Genomic DNA, 24,387 nt, shown 5'->3' with positions numbered 1-24,387 from the left:
GTAATAGTATACCTAAAATACAAAATATATGCAAAAAGGGAAAGTGCAATGCATCAATTAAAACTCAAAAAAAATACACACTGTAAAATACACATTGAAGCGGATAATAGATTTAATAAACAATGTCAATGAACAGTACTAATGTACAGTACTAGTGAACAGTGTCCATGAACTGTGCCACTGAAGATTGCAGATTCATGACGGCCGGTTAGCTCAGTTGGTTAGAGCGTGGTGCTAATAACGCCAAGGTCGCGGGTTCGATCCCCGTACGGGCCATAGTCTTTTTTTACTCTTTCAGTATAAATCACACTGATTCTTACAATTATAACAATACAGTAATTGTAGTAGTGTCTTTGAATGCAATTATTTTAAATTACAAAGAGCAGACCTTCTTTGCTTTCATGACAAATTGGTACTTTGTAATTGAATGTTAGAGTTTAAAATATAAGAAATTCATAGATATTTGGAAAACTTAACATTTGAATCCAATAACAAATATATGTGTATATATATATCATTAGGTGACCAAGTATTGTTGTATACATGGGGATGTAGCTCAGTGGTAGAGCGCATGCTTTGCATGTATGAGGCCCCGGGTTCAATCCCCGGCATCTCCATGGTTTCCTTTTTTTTTTTTTTTTTTTTTTTTTAAACAGTTATTAATACGTGAGTCATTGTAAGTTTTAGAGGATGGGTGGAGGTAGGAAGGACTCTTATTACACATTTATATATTAGGAGCTCTATAAGCTGCAATAAGTGAACTTTAGTTTTAGGAATGCAACAGCTTGCAGCCCGGTCTGCTACTGCACATTTGTTTATTCAAAGCTGATTCATATATTATATTCTATAACAGTGATGGCAAAAGTTTTGAGCCCGAGTGCCCCCTAGACTGTTGAATAAATACAGACTACTGAATACACAGACACACATACACAGACAGAATGCTGAGTACACACAGTCTGCTGAATACATACACACAAACACACAAACACAGAAACACACACATACAGCATTGAGGGGTGCAGTGTATGGGTTTGTGTGTACTGGTGCGGAGTGCTGTGTGAGAGGGGGGTGCTGTGTGTGTGTGTGTGAAAGGGGTGCTGCATGTGGGAGGGGGAGGTGCTGTTTGTGGGGGGTGGGGGGGGGTGCTGTGTGTGAGAGGGGTACTGAAGCAGACACACCTAACATACTGACTGAAGCAGACTGACACACATTGAACTAATGATTGGCTAAGAGCATCAAACGACCACTGTAAGCCAAATCCGCAGTGCTCTGGTTCTGCCCTCAGTGCTTCCTCAAACTGAATTGGGGTAACAAAATGCCTCTGGGGACAGGTAACTCTGGTGCTGGAGAGCAAACTTTGGGGTTAAAACATTCGTGGGACCTCCAGACACCATAACAACTTAATTTTCATGACATTGTTATGGTACTCATGTTTGACGTTGGTGTGCCGAAACCGACGTATGCTATAGGCCAGTAATTTAAAGTGGGCAAAAAGGAAAACTTAACATGCTCAAAATACATTTATTGAGAAAGAACATAATACAAAGCAAGTACAATTAAGAAGACATTTTAACAAATGCCTTTCGCATTTCCTGTACCGGTTGAGGTATGTATGTTGTATACGCTGATGACTTCCAGCGACCTAGCGATTTAATGATGTGGACTGAAATGTCCTGGCTCGATGCCGTAAAGGCGGACCCTATCCTAAATGAGTATCCTGAATAATTGCTAGGGTTTAAACTGAGCCTTGTTTACAGTAAGCGTACGTATAACACGAATTTGGACATAGTGAGGATAGCCCAGTAAATTGACAAAAGCAGAAGAGAGGCGAGATTTGGTAGGGTGAGCACCAGCTACTGTTCATGGGATAGTATGGTATGTGTACAGGTTGACGCAGTTATCTCGTTTTGGTCACAGGTAGAGTAAGTATGTAGTGATCTAGATGTTTAATTAGGTAGGAGACCTGGAGGCAGATTTGTGCGTTATGTTGTCCACTGATGGTGAATTCCTGTGGCCTCAGGAAGCCGTAAATAGCCAGGTACATGGCGGCTTTAATGACTGATTTAGTGAGAGGCTCGAAAGGGACTGAATCTACTAGATCAGACAAATCTTTGAACAACTGTTTGTTGATGGGTAGCCTTTGATGAGGTGTAGGACCATTATCCTTGGTTATGCCCTTAAGTAGGGTCCTGATAAGGTATGATGAGAGGAAACTAGAGTTGTTAGGCATCCAGCATCATATGTACTCCACCTTCTGGTGTAATTTTTTTTTTATTATTGTTATTATTTATTTTTGCGTGCACAAGACTAAGGACCAAATTTCTGGAATAAAAGGGAATCATGACATGTCACACATGTCATGTGTCCTTAAGGGGTTAAACATGTTTCTACATATGCATCATTCGAGAGGGTAACAGGTTGCAACGTTGAGTAAATAATGCATTTGATAAGTTTTAGCACAATTTTTGTAAATTATAGCGGCTTGCGTGTCCTTTCTCTGCCCTCTCGGCACAAATGTTTCTGAGGCGTCCGGGTTCCAGACGTGAGGTATGCCCTGGGTGGGCAGGTTTTGTAGGCCCAGTTTTGTAAGGAGTGTAGGGGCCTCAGTCCCCGAGGTTAGTTTATGAGTGGTCCCCTGGTGGGTGATAAGTAAGGAGCGAGGGTTTCCCCATCTATATGGTATCCCCGCTGTGCGCAGGTGGCCGGTGAGTTCAGTAAGTAACTTTCTCCACTGGAGGGTGGCCTTGGATAAATCCTGGTAAAAATTCAATTGGGACTCCTCAAGATCAAGTGGGGTCTTACCCCTGATCGCGCTCAATATGTACCCCTTGTCTTGGGGTAGGACGTAGCGGATGATGACATCTCCAGCTAGCGTTGCGGCAGCTCTGGGTAGCGTAGGTAGGCGATAAATCCCTGCGAAGGTGAGTTTCTTTGTTACTGCAGAAGGGAGTAATGATTGTGTGAGTCACCTCACGTAGTGCGGTAGGTCCTCTTTGCTCACCGAGGCCGGGATGTCTCTGATTTTGATGTGGTTGCGCCGGTTTTTATCCTCCTGCGCTGCTAATATGATTTCCATGCGCTGATGGTCGTGTTGTAGTTGGTAGAGTGAGTCTTGGAGCGTGGAGATTTCTCCTTGGATTGTTTTGACTTGGTTTTCAGTGGTGGTCACTTGTTCTGTGATCTGTTGCATGCTCGTTTTGAGCGCTGGAAGGTCTGCTGCTAGCAGGCGTTGTATATCCTGCAGCATAGTCTGCTGTTCCCTGTAGGGGTATGGGTTTGGTCAGTGTTGCCTGTGTGGGCTGTGGGGTTTTCAGTGTGTCCCCTTGAGTGGCTTGTGCTGGAGGGGTAGCTGCCTGTGGGGGGTCTGGGCCCTGGTCGGCCGCCGTTTTGACTGGGGTTTGTTTCTGTAGTAGTACCCCTATGTCAGGATGTGCTGTGGCAGTACCTTGGTGTGGTCTTTGTGATCTGCGCCCCATCCCCTCTTGGAATTGGTAGTGGTCCTGTAGAGGTTCGTCGCTTGGGTCTCCCAGGCCCTCTCCACCCCGAAAGTACTCCAGGCCGCAGTAGGTTGGCGTGTAGTAGGCCCACATTTTATTTTGGGGCTTTGCCTGCCTCGGAGTGTACCGAAATGGCATCGGGCGGTGCAGGATGGTCTCCAGGGACGGACTGGCCCACCGGGATACTGGGAAATTTCCCGGTGGGCCGCAGCATCTGGGGGCCGCGCTGCGCATATAGATGCCACCGAGTGGCCGGTCCGGTGGCACACTCAGAGGGGGCCAGCCATGTTCTAGTCTGAAGCCGCAGGGCCGGGTAGCAGCCTCGCCGGTCTGGCGGCACTCCTGTCACTGATGCTGAGGGCAACGCTCCGGCTCTCACGAGGGTAAACTCTAGCCCTGGAGCTACGGGCTAGAGTTCACTCTCACCACTGCGACCACCAGGGATTCCTGGTGGTCGCAGTAGTGAGAGTGAACTCTAGCCCCATACAAACACTGCCCCCACAAACACACATTCACACACTGCCACCACACACACCATACACATTCACACACTGCCCCCATACACACATTGCCCCACACGCTACACATTCACACACTACATCCCCCACAACCACACACTGAACCTTTCACACACACTGCACCCCTCACACATTGCTCCACTGCTCCTATACCCTACTACAGCCCCATATCCCAGCAGACTCCAGGTAAGTTGTCAAACTGTTCTTAAACGGTTTGACTACTTACTCTGGGATGGGGTCCAGGCACTCCTGGCATCATAACCACTACACAGAGGAGTAGTGGTTATTGTGCATGGAACATTTCTTTAAATAATCTACAAGTGCCCCTCCCGGGATCAGGCTCTGCATCCGCCACTGATATTTGACATGTATATTAATGTGTGTATTAGTTATATATATATATATATATATATATATATATATATAATTATGCCTATTCCATTTACACATATAATAATGTACATTTATATATGCATAATACACAGAGAAATGTCATTAATATGTACTATATGTAATGAGCAGATATTAGCCCAGTCTTGTTGCTAGGTGCATTCTCCAGCACAATAACATATTTAAAGTGAAGAGCGCACCCACAGGACTTTAAAATAAACAAGATAATGTCATTTTTTACAGTTGTGCCCTACATACATTCACCATTTCAGTCCCATTACCAAGCTTTCCTTAATATGCCAAGGTAGTTTGACTGAAACATTGAAAACATGCAAAGGCACATCTGCTTAAAATAAATCTGCCCTTTTGTTTATTTTGAAGCCTATGAGTGCTCTTTTTACGTTGGAGTAATAATTTTGAATTTTAAGTAATCTGTTCTAACTCTGTATCTGCACACTAAGCTGGCGCAACGCATTATGGGGCTGGTAAATATTTTTTTTCCAGGGCTGCTTTTAATTCCCAGTCCGACCCTGATGGTCTCCCCTGTACAATGCAGGTCTGTGTTTGCTTGGATGGCATGTCGTTTTCGTGATGTTTAATGGATTCTGTATATTTTGCACAGAGCTGCCAGAAATGGCGTCCAGCTCGTTCCGCCGCCAAGCTCCGCCCCCCCAATCTGGTGTAATTTTATTGTGTTGTGGGATAACTTTAACTTGAGGTGGCAAAAAGTGGCGAACGCCACCAGGGATGCCATTTCAAACATGCTACCCAGATGATGTTCTGCCATGAATTTCCTGTATAAGGAAAATGCCCTATCATAGACAGTACGAGTGTTAGAATATAGGGTCAGTTTCGTTAAGGTCTGGCTATGTTGTAGTAATTCATCTAGTCTATGATTAGTTCCTGGAATAGAGGGGCTGCTGTGGCCAGACGTGAAGCTGTGGGTAGGGATTCTCGGAAAGCCTGAAATTGAAAGCGAGCCAAGCGATCAGCTGCAGTGTTTAAAACTCCTCGGACATGGCAGCACACAAAGTAAAAAAGATTGTAGGCTGCTAGCAAGTCAGTTTCCTAATGAACCTCATAATCATCAATGAAGACGAATAGCACTGAACTCTTCTGTCTGACCACAAATCCTGCCTGGCCCCAAGCCACTGCTGCAGCTACGATAGCGTACACCTAAAAAAGAGCTGAGTTCTTGTAGAACCCCTCCATTTCTTGTACCTCCACTGACCAACTACCCCAGAGCCATTCGTCACCGAATATGGCTGCGAAGCCTATGGTAGCTGTTGCACCTGTCCAAATGACAGGGTAGTGTACGGAAACCTGCGGGAGATACATGCTTCTCCCGTTCCAGTTTGAGAGAAACGTGTTCCACATGAGGAGGTCCACTGTGGCTTGGATGTTAAGGGAGATACGGCTTAGGTCATCAGGGAATGTGGGAAGTAGGCTCAGGAGTCTGGAGGTGAAAGCTGTGGGATGACTCATAGCGAAGTACAGGGAGCCTTACAGTGACTGCAATTCTTTCCGGTTACAGGAGCCGGTCAGCATGTAATGGTTGATATTGGTGTATCCCTAAGAAAATAATAAAGGGGTCAGGACCCTCTGTTTTCTTTGGTGAGACTGGTACCCCCAGTGTATTGAATAACGTGACTGCTTTATCCAAGCTGCACAGGGGGGGGGAGAATTGCTTTCGATGAATAAAAAATCATCTAGAGAAGTGGATGACGGTATGGCACAAGCACGTATTCAGGAGGAGCCAACAAAATGTCTCAGCGAAAGTATAAAAAATTCTAGGACTACTCTTTGACCCGAAGATAAGCCTAGTGAAAAAATAATATAGGCCTCTCCATTTAATGCAGTGCAGGTGCCATAACGATGGGTGAATGGGCAATAACTTGAAGGCGTGGTACTGTAGAGAGAATTCTTTTGATGGGATCAGTGAGTTTAGACTTGGGACCCTTGAGGAAGGTGGTGTTGAGAGATCAGTCTCTGTTTGCCCGAGTTTTTCCCAGAGTCTAGGCCAATGGGATTGGTTCTCAAGTTGGAAAAAGGAGGCTCTGTGAAAGGCCCTAGTAAGAACCCTTGCTCAACATCTAGCTGTAATAGCACCTCTACTGCCTTGGTGTCGGCCATGGCTGAATGAAGATTGTCACACTCCAATATCCCTGTTGGCATGTGGATAAGGCCTATGTGAAAACCCTGGGTAAAACCAGTTATCAAGAAATCCACTAGGTGTTTTGAAGGATGCGTGGACAGTAGGCTAGCTAGCATACCAACATTAACCGTGGTAAAGTAAGGTTTATAATGCATTTTATTAGGGCACATGGGTTTCGCATGTGACCTGAAACAACAGGCGACAGGCACTATAACCACAGGATCCTTCATTAAAATTATTACAAATCTGAAACTTCCCAAGGTATACAATCGGAAGGCCTAAGTTATCTTTGCCCTGTTTATCAACCTTCGAGTTGCTTTGGGTTGCCATACTGGGGGTGATGTCAGGTGAAACTGGACAGAAATTTGTCGAATGTGCAGCATTCCCCTGTTTTTCTTTTATTGTCACCGTGAGGCCTACGAATTCCTGCCACTACGATGGGTGGCCTCAATATCCCCTCGCGCCAACGCATAGATAGAGCCTCTCATAGCCACTTGGCAACTAGCAGGGCCTCACCTGTCACCAAAGAACAAGATTAATTTTTTCGCCTTAAACGGCATAATTAGCCCGCCAGTACATGTCTGAAGAAGGGGTAGAGGATTTCTCCATCCCGAGCACTCCGGCTAGACCAAACACCCCATCACCGGAAGAAGACATGGCTAGTCCTGCATCATTCAGGTCCTGGACAATCCCTCGCATAACCAGCGAACTCAGGAGGCGACATATTCCTTTCCCCGCTACGGCCAGGAAAGCAGAACTGTACAAATTGTTGCACGCCTCAACCGATAACACTGATGCAGGGGAAGGGACTAGCCAATCTAACCCGACAGATATACACGGCATGCTAACATCCCTCATGTCATCCATGGGCAAGGTCAACTCCAGGCTGGAGAAACTGGAATCGGTCACCACAGCCCTTACCTTGGCTGGGTCAGCCACCGCGACCCCTCCGCCAGTGGTCGAGTTGCCACTAGTTTCTCCAGCCACCACCTCTGACGAGCAGGAGGTTAACCCTGCCCATATGATACCTGAGCACCTTAAGAAAGACATCCTGGAAGGTAAAGATGTCAACTTAGCTTCACTACTTATTGCCTCCCAGGATGTAGTGGAGCATAAAACTTATGCGTATGAGGATATTTCTGTGGTGGTCAAGTCCAGGGATGCACGCCTAAATAGGAAACTCACCATCCCGGAATTTGTGTTGGCCTTTGGCATCTACCGGGATGTCATATGTGCAGTTTACCCACACAGGCGTGAGGAATTTGACATGTATATGCACAGGCTGGTGGACCTGGGCAATAAATATGGTGGATCGGCATTCTATGATTACCATAGATCTTTTTCTGCGAAAGTGTCTGGCGCCTTCTCACAGTACGGGACAAGGTCCAACTGGAGCAAGATTGACACAGTGATTTTCTGCAGACACTTTGCAGGTCTAAGGACGCCGGCTTGTGCATACTGCTCCTCCATGTCTCATTCCGCAAATTTTTGTCCCACCACTGCTAACGAGCATACCCACTTGCAAGTACCTAGCTCCGCTGGTCCTATGGAGAAAATATCTAAAGACAAACTGGGAAGGCCTATCAAGTTTCTGGGCAAATCCCAGATATGTAATAACTTTAATGTTGGAACATGTAATTACAGCGGTTGTCGTTTATTGCATATATGCTCAAAATGTTTTAGGGCACATGCTAAAATCATGAGTCCCAATAAAATGTATCCTAAACAATACCTGACGTCTATAAACATATCCCTACTTGTGACATTTCTGTCACAGCATCCATCTACACATTTAGTAGATTTCATAATCTCTGGTCTATCAGAAGGATTCCACACGGGTATCATACATATGCCTTCAGGAATCCTGGAATGTCCAAATCTACAATCCGCCCAACACAACCCTACAGCTGTTGACACACTCATAGCTAAAGAAGTCACAGAAGGTTTCTTATTGGGACCTTTTCAATCCCCTCCTTTCACTACATGGAGGACAAACCCTATCGGGGTTGTCACAGGGAAATCTTCCAACAAGCAGAGACTTATTATCGATTTATCGGCACCACACACCTCTATGAATGCTTTCAAACTACTACCAATCCACCCCACACTGTGGCACCTACATGGCATCAAATGTGCAGGGAACTACTACTTTTTCTCACGCCTAACTTTTGGTTCTAAAAGTAGTCCAGCCATATTTGACACATTTGCCGAAACCCTATGCTGGTTACTACTCAATATATCCAGATGCCCTACAGTCATACATTATCTGGACGATTTCCTACTGGTCGAGGAGAATTCTTTCCCTCCCAGTAGCCTCAAAGAAACCGTCAGCCTATTCAACCAGTTGGGCATCATGCTAGACTCGGCCAACATGCAAGCTAGCCTGCCACGCACTAAGGTAGAAAACATCCTGACAAACATCAATCTTTATATACAACTACGCACTTGTAACCGCAAAGAATTACAATCTTTACTGGGGTCACTCAATTTTGCCATGCGTATTATACCTCAAGGCCGTGCTTTCATCTCACGTCTCCTCAGCTTGTTCCCATTGTTTCTACATGATGCACACAGATTATCTCTAGATACCCAAGCCACGGCAGACCTACTCATGTGGAGAAACTTTTTAACCACCTGGAATGGTAAAAGCATGTTCCTCCCTCCATTGTCTGACACCTCTCCTACTGTTTGGTCAGACGCGGCGTCTACCACAGGTTTTGCAGCGATATTTGGGAACGAATGGCTTTGGGGCAGCTGGCCTTCAGAGGTTCAGGACCTGGAGCGTTTTTCCTCTACCTCAGCTCTGTTTGAGATATATCCCATCGTGGCGGCTGCCGTGGCATGGGGACATCTATGGACAGGTTCATCAGTAAGGTGTTACTCAGACAACCAAGCAACCTGTTACATTATTAACAAAGGTCGCTCCAAATAGATAACCATATCTTCAAAGCATTGTCTAACCTGCTTGATTTAAAACCTTTTGACACCAATACAAATTTTGTCATCAAAGCAGCAATATACATAGCTTTCTATGGATTTCTAAGACCTAGAGAGTTCACTACAACCACCACAACACAATCTACTCCTATTCTCCTCTATTCCCACTTAACAAAACACATGGATCATTATATCCTGACTTTACCTCACTCCAAAACCAGTCAGCACATACCAGTAAACATTCCGTACTATCCCACACACAACAGGTGGTGTCCCGTCAGGGTTCTTGATGCATACATACAGCATCATAATTTACTACCATCACAACCATTACTACTATTACAAGGTTCAGTACTCACCACTACAACCTTCATGACCTACGTTAGGTCCTTGCTCACTCCACTGGGCCTCAACGCAGCTAACTACTCAGGGCACTCCTTCCGCATAGGAGCAGCATCCACAGCCTCCAGTGTCAACATTCCAATTCATGTTATAAAAACACTGGGGCGCTGGAAGTCATCCGCTTACTCACGATACATACCGAACCCAGTACAAGAATTAAGGGATGCTTTCAAAAACATGTCTGGTTGATAAATGTATCTGTATTTGGTTGTCTGTAATAAATTTGATTACTTAATTTTTGCCATCTTCTTTCTCAGGCCTACCTCCTCGTCGGTTCCGGCACACCACAACCGACTTGCCCTTTTTACTATCCTACATTTAATTTTATTACATGACAGGAGGCTTCGTATTTTGCATATCTCTCTTTACTAAAACTCCATAGCAGTAAAGAAAGTGATAACAAGAACCAATCAAAAAACAGTAGGAGGTATAGTATTCCCAGTGAACAGGCTCCTCCCCCTCTTTCTTTACTGCTCCATCAGCAGACAGGTCAGAATATTGAGCTCCTCATATTTATTCATTATTGATTTTATTTGACTTTGTTAACCTTGTTATTTTCTGTTTTCACTCTTATTTCTTATTGCCTCACTTTGCTTATATCTTATTGCCTCTTTTTCTAATTTTTCCAAATTTGCTTGGGGCTCTTTTATTTACCTTTGCCCTTCTTACTCTGGGCTCCCTGATATCCCTCCCGGTTTTCCGTTTTATTCCGGACATTTTTGCCGTTTTTTCAGTCCCCTTTCACTAGAAACCGTGGCTACACAGCCCTCGCCACTCCCGGCCGCCTAACCGCGCGTTTTAACGCTCCGGCCGGCGGCCGGATCTACTTTCCCACACTTTCAGTGTGACGGCGGCCATCTTGGATCTCGCGAATCGCGAGACCCGCGGCCGCCATTTTGGAGCCTCACACACACTCGGTTGCTGAGACCTGCATCTACTCGGATCCTCCAAGGTAAGCATATATATTTATATCCTTTTCTGCTCAGGTTTATGTTAATCCGCCTGTTGTCACATCCAGTTGCTCATACATATCCCATTACTATTTCAGATTGCTATCAACTCACATTGCTCTCATCCAGGCAGGGGTCCCCACAGACAGTCTCTGTTACTCCTGTGGTATATGTGCACTATAGGGCTCAATACCCTGTGCTCCTTGGGGTGAAACCCCATAAAGGTGAATGCCTATCAGAGCTCTACTGTTGTAACCTCTGTATACTGGGTGCTGCCCAGGCTGCCTATCAGAGCTCTACTGTTGTAATCTCTGTATACTGGGTGCTGCCCAGACTGCCTATCAGAGCTCTGCTCTTGCAACCTCTGTATACTGGGTGCTGCCCAGACTAAAAACCCAATACTACCCTGCTGGGATTATATCTGGTACTTTTGGTACCATAACTACCGTAGGATACTCTCCTAACGTTGACCCCTGCCTTACTGCCCTCTTAACAGTGCCAAGTCCTTTCCTAACATTATGGAAGACTCACAAACTACCCCAGTGGATTTTCAATCCATGGTTAATGCAGCAGTGGCCGCGTCTATGGAAAAGGCCCTATCACACGTGATGGCCGCTCAATCAGAACGCTCCAAACCACGCCACACACGCCAAGACACTGAGTCTGAAGACTCTGAAACCCAGTCTAAAGACGACACCCGGGGTAGTAAACGCCATTGGAAAGGGGAAAAAGACCCCAAATTGAACAAAGGCAAAAGACCAACCAAGCGGAGCAAAACGACAACATCTGTCGCCCCTGCTCCTACCCAAGTTCTATCCTCAGAGGAGGAAGAAGATATCGATGGCACTATGGCCATCTTGGATGAATGGCAGGCTAACGCGTCCCATTCTGACGACGACGCCTGGGACTCAAGATCTAAACCCTTTCATGCAGGGGATTCAGACTCTCTCGCTGCAGAATGGCAATGGACAGGGGACAACACCCTGCCTCAGGATGAAGCTATCCTGGACCCCATGGGCCAGACACTCTTCGATCCACGTAACATCAGACACCCCCGCTCGACAGACTGGACACCACCAGAACACCTGGCTAAGTTTATGCACTTATGGATGCGTAAACCCATGGACAAGGTAGTTCGTAACCGACTGAGATCGGAATGCCCCCGCCCTTCCCTACCAGATCAAGTAGCCATGACACCTGAATTTGACCAAGTAATCACTACTTTCATGAGTAGAGGCGGTCACAACCCCCGCCGCGGGGTGGAGAGGGGATTCAAAGGAGTCCAAGACAAACTCTTAGATACCTCCGGACCCCTATCACGCATCATGTACCTAGCAGACGATGCTTTCCAACGGGCAGACCAATTCGATGCCGACATGGTCAGGGAATGGGCTCATGATATCCGCGAATGGGCTCAACGCGGTTTTTGTTTCCTCGGAAACGCAAATGTGGCCCTCTCATCTGAGAGGCGTAAGGCAGCACTTCTCCGAATAGACGGGAAGTTGGTGGATTTGGGCACCAAGGAACTCGGACCTCTGGCACAGGGCAAGTTATTTGGAGACCCTTTCCTAAAGGAATTGAATCGCCACGTCAACGTCTTCACCTCGTTGAGTAAAGCCCAGACCTCAATGAGGAGGGTTTTCAGACAATACCCCACTAGGGGTGTTTTTGGACGGGCTGGCCGCCACAGGGGCCGTGCTGCCAGCCGTTTCTGGCCATCAGGCCCCCGATCCTCAAGACCGCAACCCTTCTACCCAGAAACGGGATACCGCCAGCCTTTCACCTTCTCAAGAGGCTCAGACAGAGGACGCAGTACCCGAGGACGTGGCAGATCCCGATTCACTCCAGGTAAGCTATCATCTACCTATGACCACTTTGCATGCAGGTCGTCTCTCTCTTTTCTTTCAGAACTGGACGACCATTTCGTCAGACGCTTGGATACTCCAGACGGTACAGGGATACATCATAGATTTCGTCAGTACACCTTACCAAGAGTCCCCACCACGACCGATCAACTGTTCGACAGAGGACTCAAAGCTCATCCAAGCCGAACTTCAGGAACTCTACAACAAAGGGGCGATAGAACCCGCCACAGACACCGGAGGATTCTTCAGCAACATTTTCTTAGTGAAAAAGAAGACAGGAGACCTCAGACCGGTCATAAACCTACGTACACTCAACGCTCATGTGGTCTACCGCCACTTCAAAATGGAGGGAATCCACCTTTTACGGGACCTCCTACAAGACGGCGACTGGTTCACAAGATTGGACCTCAAGGATGCCTACCTGTCAGTACCGGTACATATCGACAGCAGATACTTCCTCCGCTTCCTGTGGAACGACCAACCATGGCAATTCACTTGCCTCCCTTTCGGCCTCAGTTCGGCCCCATGGTGTTTCACCAAACTGTTGAAGCCGGTAGTTACTCATCTGCGCGCAAGAGGAATTCGCTGCATTATATACCTGGACGACCTCCTAATCTTCTGCTCCGTCAAGTCAAGACTCAGACTACACACACGTTTTGCCATGGAACTCCTAGAATCCCTAGGGTTTACGATAAACCATCAGAAATCCGCTACAACTCCGTCCCAAACCATACAGTTCCTGGGTTTCGAAATCGACTCGGTCTCCAGCACGCTCCGACTACCGACAACCAAGATCGCAGCGATTCGGAAGGAAATCCGCAAGACGATCCGATGCCAATCAGTTCCCCTACGCAACCTAGCTCGAATCGTAGGCCTTCTCTCGGCATCCATCCAGGCCATCTTCCCGGGCCCGCTCCACTACAGGGCGATGCAACGCCTCAAAGCATCCTTCCTCCGCCGGAACCCCACTTACGATCAACCCGTACCAGTGACGGCAGAAGTCCGGGAGGAACTTCAATGGTGGCTGGACAGCATGCAGGCCTGGAACGGCCGAGCTATCTTCGGCGAAACCCCAGATTTCGTACTGGAGTCGGACGCCAGCCTTTGGGGTTGGGGCGCCACGAGCGAGGATGTATCGACAGGGGGAACCTGGACTCCACAGGAACTCGACCTACACATCAACTGCCTCGAACTACTGGCAGGCTCCTTCGCCATACGCAGTCTGGCAAAGGACAAATCGAATTGTTGCATTCTCCTCAGGATGGACAACATCTCAGCCGTCCGCTACATCAACCGCTTAGGCGGAGCCCGCTCACGACTCCTATCCGAACTCACGAAAGAGGTGTTCGACTTCTGTCTCCCACGCAACATTTCCCTCAAGGCGGAATACCTCCCAGGGGAGACAAATTTAACAGCCGACTGGTTCTCTCGACATTGGAGAGACGGCAGCGATTGGATGCTGGATCCAGAGATATTCAATGCCCTCTCGAGAAGGAGAGGACCCTTCCATCTAGACCTCTTTGCATCCCGCAACAACAGACAAACGCCAGACTTCTTCAGCTGGCTCCCGGACCCAGAATGCAGAGCAGTGGACGCTTTCCTCCAGACCTGGCCCCCCTTCGGCGCCTACGCATTTCCCCCATTCGCCATGATAGCGAGGACTCTCCACTATCTGAAGACACACCAGATCTCTCTGCTCCTGATTACCCCCCTATGGCAGAGTCAACCGTGGTTCCCGGACCTGCTAGCGCTATCCTACGCAGATCCGCTCTTACTACCATCCCATCCGACTCTCCTCAGGGATCCGAAGGGGAACCCCCACCCGCTGATAATGGAAGAGAGACTCTCCCTGGTGGCTTGGACTCTTTCCGGGGCACCTGGCGAGTCAGCGAACTATCGCAGACTGCTAGGGACCTCTTATGGGAGTCGTGGGCACCGGGGACGAGACTATGCTACATCTCTGCTTGGACCTCCTGGTCCTCTTGGTGCTTGGAACGGGATCTCAATCCACTTACGGCACCTATTCCCACCGTCCTGAACTTCCTGACGTCACTTTTTACAACAGGAAAATCTTATAGGACCATTAACGTAGTCCGATCAGCGATCTCAGCGGCCCATATCCCCATCCAAGGAATTCCAGTGGGCAAGGATCCTATGGTATGTAGACTACTGAGGGCCATGCGACTCAAACGCCCTCCGGCCCCCAAATACAATCAACTATGGGACGTGGACCTCGTCCTCAACTTCTTAAGAGAATGGCCGCCTAACGACAGACTCTCACTCCGCCAACTTTCAGCCAAAATGACGGTGTTGCTCTGCCTAGTTTCCTTTCGTCGGGTATCCGACGTTAGAGCCTTCGAAGCCAATGCCTTCTCAATGGATCCTGAAGGGGTGACATTCCATGTCTCCCGACGCACCAAATCTAACTCTACCACTATTTTTTACCCCTTTTTCCTCACGGAACCCCAATTGTGCGTGGTCGCAACCTTACGCAGCTACATGACGGCTACCGCCTCTCTCCGCCCGACTCCCTCCGGTCAACTTCTGATCTCCTATGTCAAACCTCACAATCCAGTTTCCTCTACCACTCTCGCTAGATGGGTACGCTGGATCTTGTCACTAGCAGGCGTAGACGCCTCTTTCGGGGCACACTCGGTGAGAGGCGCGGCTGCCTCTTCGGCCTTTTCAGCCGGAGCTTCACTATCAGATGTCCTACGCTCAGCTGACTGGTCCCGCGAATCCACTTTCCGGACCTTCTACTTTAGACCGAACTCCTGCGCGGCTTTTTCCTTATTACATCAGCGTTAAAAATGCAAAATACGAAGCCTCCTGTCATGTAATAAAATTGAAGATTATGCTAGCTTTAGTGTACTAATAATCTTAATTTTAATAAAGACAGGAGGCGAGTATTTTCCCACCCATACCCACCCTTTCGGTCTTTAAAAAATTTCCTATACTGTCCTTCTCCTATTCTCCTATCTTCTACTAGGATCTAGTCTCTGCTCTCCCTGCATATTCGACTGTTCTACGCATTCTGTAAATATCTTAAGTCATGATTGTTGTGCCCTATGTTTCTTTAGAAGGAAATGTATGTATTACCGATATATTACTATTTAATTATATAATCTTACATAAAAATACTGTACGAAAGTCTCCCATGCTTTCAAAGTCTCTCGACTAGTACCTAACCTATTCCACACTCTCGTTTCAGCGTAACTCAACGTGGACCTCCAACTATCGCTACGTGGATTATCCCAAGTTTATCCTAACTGGTTTGGATTGATTCCCCAAGTTTCCCTTACACTCCACATGGATGGTCCTAAGACTCTCGGATTTATTCTTCTGTTACAGACCCAAGACTGGCTTTCGAATCAACATTATTTGAACTTTGCCGTCTGCGATGTCGCTAGTTGAAAGAGGAGGAGGAGCCTGTTCACTGGGAATACTATACCTCCTACTGTTTTTTGATTGGTTCTTGTTATCACTTTCTTTACTGCTATGGAGTTTTAGTAAAGAGAGATATGCAAAATACTCGCCTCCTGTCTTTATTAAAATTAAGATTATTAGTACACTAAAGCTAGCATAATCTTCAATTATGGTATTTCACACTGTACTATCATAAGCACCTAACACAAATGTGTATATATCTCAAATTGCACATATAATGAAATCATATATATGCATTATATATTAGGGTTCTACCGATATCGATTTTTTAGAGCTGATACCGATAATCTGTGAACTTTCAGGCCGATAGCCGCTAACTTACCGATACCGATATTCTATACATTTACCGTTTTGAAAAAATAAACTATTTCTACACAAATCTACTGTTAACTGAACATGTTTATTATTTATTTATTTTTGAAAAAAAAGGTAAATGCACAAAATATACATGCCAGTCAGAATGTTTTAGGTTTTCAAGAATATGTGTGTGTGTGTAGTGGATACAGTGAGAGTATTTGATTAGTGAATGCAGTGTGTTTGTGTGTAAATATGTGGGGTAGGAATCTGGGGTAGATAGGCGAGCAGGGGCACTATGGTAGATGGGGCTGTAGGGGCACTGGGGTAGATAGATGGGGAGCATGGACTCCTTCTAGCTTACCCCACACTTACCAGTTTGGGCCACATTTAGCCCTTCCGTACGCTAAGCCCTGCCCCGCTAAGCTCCGTTCCCCACTGCCCTGTCTGCATTATCGGTATCTTTATAGGCCGATACCGATATTGCTGAAAATTCTGAATATCGGTCAATCCCTATTATATATGTATAATATATTATGAAATGCTTTAATTATTTTGTAATATATTATACATTTATAATATATGTATAATATATATATATATATATTTTTTTTTTTTTAACTTCTTAGCAGCCTGGAGGACTGCCTGACAGCTCAGACAGTCCCCTTGTTGGCAGCTCCATAGATTCCTATTGCTCCATTCTGAATTCTACATATTACAGGGTTACCCTTTTCATGTGCTGTCTATCAATATGTATATAGGATATGTGTCCCAGAAAAAACCCACTTATTCATTTACTTACGCTTGATAAAAACCTCAGTAGGTCGAAACATTGCATTGCCTTTTTGATCCAATAAACCCGCCTGTGTCTTTAATTCTCTGAATACCGTAAGATTTTTCCTGTTTTCTGTTATACATGTGTTAGATTTGCTGGTCCTGCTTCAGTATACCCGGTTTGAAGTGGATTTTAGATTAAGATTTCACTTACTTACACGCAGTGACCACCACATTCACACAAACTTACTGATCCATACAGACACTCACCTACGCATTGAACCATGAAGATACACTGTTTTTGTGAATTGTCATTTGGCTGAAAAAAAAATATCTATAACCCAACAAGAGGCATCAAATGAGCTGGAAGCTTTGATGCACAGAGATCACAGTATTGATCAAATACTTGTGACCATAGAGATTAAGGTGTAGAATGAAACAAGGGTGCCCAAAAGCTTAATGCCCAGATGTTTTCAAACTACAGATTCCATGATGCTTTGTCATTCTAAAGGCATGCAAAGCATCATGGGCGTTGTTTTAAAAATATCTGGAGATCTACCTTTTGGGCAACCCTGTACTAGTCTGTAAAAAAATAATGAAATTGACTGCTACTTATCCCTATTCACAGTTGTATTCTGAACCCAAACAAATACAATTACCACTGCAATTGTATTAGATGGGCATTCTTGCTCATTTAGCCAAATGGACATGGTGCTGGAGGAGGCCAGAGGTCGGACATGGAGGCACAGGCGTCGTTGTGCAGAGCGGGATTCTGCAGGAGAATGTCGCAAGGTAATAGCTGCAGATTAGCTTGTTGGTGACCTAGTGCAGCATGAAGGGAATCAATGCTGGCAGCACGCCCCCCTCTTCTCATGCAGACAGTCAGGTTCTCACGGCAGAATAGACTTGCTCTTAAGGGAGATCTTTGATCACACTACTATTCCTGCCGCCCCTCTCCTGGCAACCATTCGGAGGCATTGTGGGAAATCCAGCTTAGGGCGTTAACAAGAAACCTCAAGGCCCGTTGCAAGAATCAAAAATCATTCTCAGCCCTCCATCCTCAGGTGGTTTATCTCTGCCAACTGCTGGGTGCCAAAATAATTGTGGTGGCCGAATAATAAATATTCACGGCAATAGTAGTCAGTTTAGTTCAATGTGTAATTGGCACAGCTAATATTGTAAGCAAAATAATCACAATCTGCAGTCTATGTTACTGTAACATTTTAATGTAAGGTCACATATATTTAGATAAAAAACAAAAAAAACCAAAATTTGCCATATTTTCTGTAAAATGCGTTTATTTTTTATTTGCAATGGTGTCAGTGAAAATCACATTAAGTACTTTATAGACAACTCATGGAATATTGTAAAAATGTAACAATCTGCAACTTTCAATCATACAAAAATTACATGTACAGAAAAAAATGCCTGCAAATCCTGTTTATAACAAACTGTTGGAAAAAAAAACATGGAGAAAAAAAAGAAAGAAAATATAAATGTATTTGCTGTAGATTGTACAGGGTTATACAGTTACCACCTTTGTACACATTAACTTATTTTGTCTACGTTGCACCAAGTTTTAGAAAGCGATAGAAAACTGTATTTACAGATGTACTCAAAAGCATTATTTGTAACAGATGAACTAATGACATAGAGACATAGATTTCATCCTACCAGAAAACCTCACTGATTTAATTAGCTTAAAAAAATGAATTAATTTACATTGGCTAATATTAACTTTTTTTTTTTCCAGGTATGAATAAAAACCTCTGTTTTGTTCAGTGGCTGTACTTTCTAATAATAAGGCTACTGCTACAAGTGAAAAAGTTTAAAAATACATAAGAGTATATTCACCAACTCAGGAACTATTGAGAATAGACGAAGGACTTATACATTTAGGTTAAAAACAGCCAAGATGGAAAAATTAGGGGCTATTTTTACATAAAATTATCTTGCTTATTATCCAAAATTTCTGATCTAGAGAATAAACCCTAATGTGTATGTATTGATGTAGCATTGATCAGTTTTATTTACTTAAGTTATAATTCAAAGTGAATTTAAAATTTAAAGGGATTTTTTAGTGTCAGGAAAACAAACCCATTTTCCTGGCACTATAGGCTCTTGAAAAGCCCACCTCCTTCGGCGCTGAAGGAGTTAAAACCCCTTCAGCCACTTACCTTAATCCAGCGCAGGGCTCCTTTCCAGCCGCCGTCCGCTCCCGAGTGGAGCCGAATGCGCACGCGCGACCATAGATCCTTATATGGCCACGGGAGGGGCTTCCTGGCTCAGGGCTGCACAGTAAGCAGCACTGCCATTCAGCGTCCCCACGCTCTGCATGGAGACGCTGAATTTTACTCAGAGATGCATTGATTCACCACCCGAGCGGAGGGGGAGGTTGAGCAGGCGGTGGTAGTTGGGGATCCCAGACAGTGCCGGGGCCCATACAGGAGAGGGAGCACAGCAGCGCAAATTATCTGGCTAATCTTTTCTTGGTACCAAAAACACAAGTCCAGAGGGAGGAACTTGAGCTCCCTACCACCATCGAAGGTGGCACCCCTAAGGCGTTCAAATCAAGTTTATTTATAGGTCAAACGGCAAGAACCCTAAATTTTTTTTACATATTTGTTAAAAGAGGTTACCATCTGGGAGATAACTTATAGGTCGTGGTGGGGAGCATGGTCTACACTTCCGACTGGTGCAAACCTTATTAAATGCTACCCTTGCGGTTAAGCGTTCAGTGAGGGAGTCAGCACAGTCCTCGCAATTCCTAGCGTGAACTCCCACTTCCTCACCGACTGTCAAACCAGAAGGAGTGATTGATATGGTCTGCTCCAGACCATGCATTTCACCACCTGACCAACCAGGGAATTGTTATTAAGATCACCACTGATTTATAATCCACCCTAGTGGCCTACCATGGATTTATTATTAATTGATCACAAGGAATCATCAAACCCCACTGGGCAGTTAATGTAAAATAAACAACCATCACATATATGACACAGTCTGACTTGTTTTTTTATAATGGCAGTGTTGCTGAGAAAAACAAGCTGGTTTCCAATTGCACTTGGGCTCAAAAAAGTCTCAGTACCATATATAGAAATTAGATAGTCATGGTGTGACTGGAGAGACCCTTTAAGAACTGGCAAATGTAAGTTGCAAGCCATACAATTTAAATTTAGATCGAGCTTTAGTGGGGAAAGAGAGAAATTAAAATGTCATGAATGTATAGTATAAAAGTAAATCCCTCACACGTAAATACTTGGATTTATAACATGCATGTGGAAGACTTGGATTCATAACATGCAATGTGGACATATGTTTCTAAGGAAAACCTGATAAACATATGTCCACATTGCATGTTATAACATAGATATTAGATAGTGTAGTAATGGAACTACAGCTTCAGCACTAATGCCACAATACACAATAGTTATTTGGGTAGAAAACAATTGTAAAGTCATTCTACTTCCTCATAAAAGTACAACTTTAATTCTAATAAACCTGTTAATGAGTTTGCTAAAAAAAAGTTACTGTGACTGTAATCAACATCAGTGGGGGCTGAAGAAGGACACTATATGTAGGGTGACTTAGTAACCCTGTGCACATTATAGGTACAGGGTGTGTAAAATGTATTGTTTTTGTTAAATGTTTTGTGTGCTTTCTGGTTCTGCTGATGTGTTCTACTAACTAGGTGGATTTGGCCGTGGAACCTATACAGTGCCATCTGTTGGTTGTGAATATATTGTAACCGTTATGTGTAGTGCCCACTGTTCGTTGCAGCTGTATGTGCACTAGCTGAATAGCAAGATACTAATTAGCATATTCAGGTAGATTTGCATATTATGGTTACTGCAGACAGGAGAGATATTTTGTGCTAATTATGGTTTTCCCCACCTCTTTATAAAAATATTATGTTTTTGTGAATACCTGTAGGTTTCCCCATTTGATTTGATTATATTTTTTTTGAGTCCTCATCATAAGTTAAACATCATATGCATATGGGCTAGACTTAAGTTAAAAATTAAAGCTGTGTGTGCTAGTTACTTTTGGAACTGTGTGGATTTGTTCAGGGATCAGAGTAACAGAGTCTTTGAAGCTGTTGGCTGGCTGCATCGTGTCTGTAGCACGAGACAATTAAAAAAGAGTTAGGCCTGAGAGCCACAAGTGCTCAAGCTAAATCACATTACAGGCAGAGGTGTGGATATCTGCCTGGAAGGAGAGAGTTGCAGCCTGGTCGGATGACAGAGCTTAGGAGAGACCCCAGTAAAGCTTTGGACACTGGGGTTTGAGACTTTCCAGGGTTCCTGAAAGTGGGCAGGAAGCGGACTGGGAGGAAGTACTCTGTCGGAGTAAGGGAGCTATTACAAACATCATTACAAAGATGTTTAGTGAATAACCCTGACTTTCTCCATTAATAAACTCCAGATTTTGTCTGAATGAACAAAACCAGGAGAAAATTCAGCAATTCCAGCCAGTTGCATTCAGTGTATGGATTGAAACCAGTTCTTTTCACATCTGAATCCTTAAAATATAAGAACAATGCGAAATATTTACAAAGCACCAATTAAAAAATTAAAACTGAGAACAAATGCATCTGTTGGGAAGTACATTCGAAAATGATCAATCATGTACTTTTTGTTAATACAATAATTTGAGGTACTATTTACCAGCTAGCAGCACTAGTAGCCAGCAGGTAAATCGTTAACTCTTGCCGGCAAATTTTACAATGGTTTGCCCTCTTACTTGTAACTGCCGGGTCTCCAATGAAGCATAATCTAAGACATCCAAGCTACCGTAAAGCTGCAGAAACAGGATGCCAATTCTGCCACTCATAAACAGATTATGAGCATCAACTGACACAATTAATTAATTTCTGTTCATTAAAATTTGTACAGAATTGACATTAGTCACCCCATACCTCTAGCTCTGGACTGGCTGACAACACCCCAATGATGCTGCTGAAGGTGGAGGCACACCTCTGGCCATGGCATACTTGGTATGTGCAACACTTTAAAGTGAAAGGCTGCACAGACTCAAGGCACCATTACCATTTCAAGTCACTGAAGTGATCATGGTGCCTGGAGTAACCCTTTAGGAAATAATATTTGGCGCCACATTACTACATTTTGCAAAGTGAAAAGATTACCTCTTATTCAAAGGCATTTTACAAAACACTCTATCATATCTATCGCCCATTCACTAATACTTTAGCATTTGTAAAATTATATAATTCTCTCGGCAATGTGAACATAAAGGGACACTATAGTCACCAAAACAACTTTAGCTTAATGAGCAGTTTAGGTGTGTAGATCACACCTATGAAGTTACACTGCTCAATTCACTGCCATTTAGGAATTAAATCACCTTTGTTTCTGTATATGCAGTCCTAGCCACACATCTCCTGGCTGTGACTAACACAGCCTGCATGAAAGCAAAATGGTTTCATTTTCAATCAGATGCTACTTAGTTTAAAATGTGTATCTTCTGCTCTGTAAACTGAACTGTAATCGCACAAAGGAGACCCCTGTAGCGTATAGCAAGCTATTAACAGAGCAAGGGATAAAAAAATAAACAGAATTTACAATAAGGAAGTGCAAACTTTAGATGACTGTTTAACCCCTTAAGGACACATGACATGTGTGACATGTCGTGATTCCATTTTATTCCAGAGGTTTGGTCCTTAAGGGGTTAAGGAAGTGTTTAGAAAGGCTTTGTATGTCACATGGAGTGAGGTGTGACTAGGGCTGCATAAACAAAGTGATTTAACTCCTAAATGGCAGAGAATCGAACAGTAAGACTGCAGGGGCATGATCCATATACTAAAACTGCTTCATTAAGCTAAAGTAGTTTTCATGACTACAGTGTCCATTTAACAAAGACCAGCTTTAAAACGTTATGATGCATTTTAAATTGTATGTTTTCCGTTTCTTTACTGTACAAGTTAACATCTTTACAGAAGGACTACTGAAAATGAAAATGTATATTTCCTAGTTAAATAACTATTTGCATTGACATGTGAATTCTTGGAATTATTTAAGTGTACCTGTCACCTGAAAGATAAAATTATATTCACACCACTTAAAGGAACACTATAGGGTCAGGAACACAACCATGAATTCCTGACCCTATAGTGTTAAAAACGCTATCTAGCCCCCCTGGCATCCCTTCCCCCTAAATATAGTAACATCTTATTCCAGTCTGATGTGCTGGCTCTGCCCCTCATCTGCCTCCTTGGCTGACATCATCAGAAGTGATATCAGCCAATCACGTTGCTTCCAATAGGAAAGCAATAGATTGGCTGAGATTGTCAATTCTGCTGATCTCAGCCAAGGAGATGGGCCGGGAGTCGAGCCAAAGAAAATCAGCACCGCCTCATAGAGATGCATTGAATGAGGGTGGAGAAACTGAATGCAAGTGCTGCACAATGCAACACTTCCCCAGAAAGCACCTCTAGTAGCCATCGGTGTAGTGGCCACTGGAGGTGTCCCTAGGCTGTAAAGTAAACAATGTCTTCTCTCTGAAAAGACAGGGTTTACTGCAAAGAGCCTGCACGGACTGACTATACTCACCAGAACAACCACATTAAGCTGTAGTTGTTCTGGTGACTATAGTGTCCCTTTAAGGATCTGAAGTTATTGTCTAAGAAATGCATTATTTTTTTTTAAATGCAACAAAAAGTATAGATCAAAATATAGCTAATAAGAACATGTAAATGTCAGCAGCCAATCAAAATTCAAGATTCAAATAAGAGTGTTTTTATCCCAGAATACCATTGTGCAGGTCAAGGAAATGGCTGTTTAGAAAAACCTCCCTCTCTTCTCTACTAATTCTGGGGCAAACACAATTTTATTAGAAATATACAAATATCGAAAAATGTTTACTACTTTAGAAGGAACAAGATTACTTAGGCAGTTTGTTTAGGTATAACTGATGCAATTACAAAACACATATAAAAGAGCAATTGCAACTATAGTGAACACTTGGCACAGTACCACACACAAAGCAGCTGTGGAGAAACAGCTTTGCATTTTTTTTTAGTATGACGCCACCAAATGTGTAGGTTACAAAAGTTACTAAAAATATAAGATGCAACAAAATAAAAAAACAAAAACAAACAAAAAAGAGAAAAAAAAAGAAAAGAAACCTAAATAT

General features: G+C 44.2%; 2 non-coding genes across 2 annotated transcripts; both read left to right on the top strand.

Moving 5' to 3' along the window:
* Positions 1 to 202: 202 nt before the first annotated feature.
* On the top strand, positions 203 to 276 carry TRNAI-AAU (transfer RNA isoleucine (anticodon AAU)). The gene has a single exon. It is a non-coding gene; the product is annotated as a tRNA-Ile (tRNA).
* A 269-nt stretch (positions 277 to 545) lies between these two features.
* TRNAA-UGC (transfer RNA alanine (anticodon UGC)) lies at positions 546 to 617 on the top strand. Its single transcript has one exon. It is a non-coding gene; the product is annotated as a tRNA-Ala (tRNA).
* Positions 618 to 24,387: the final 23,770 nt, after the last annotated feature.

The sequence above is a fragment of the Pelobates fuscus genome, chromosome 12 (assembly GCF_036172605.1).
Source record: "Pelobates fuscus isolate aPelFus1 chromosome 12, aPelFus1.pri, whole genome shotgun sequence".
Taxonomy (NCBI): Eukaryota; Metazoa; Chordata; class Amphibia; order Anura; family Pelobatidae; genus Pelobates; species Pelobates fuscus.
This window is presented reverse-complemented; position numbering and strand designations above follow the sequence as displayed.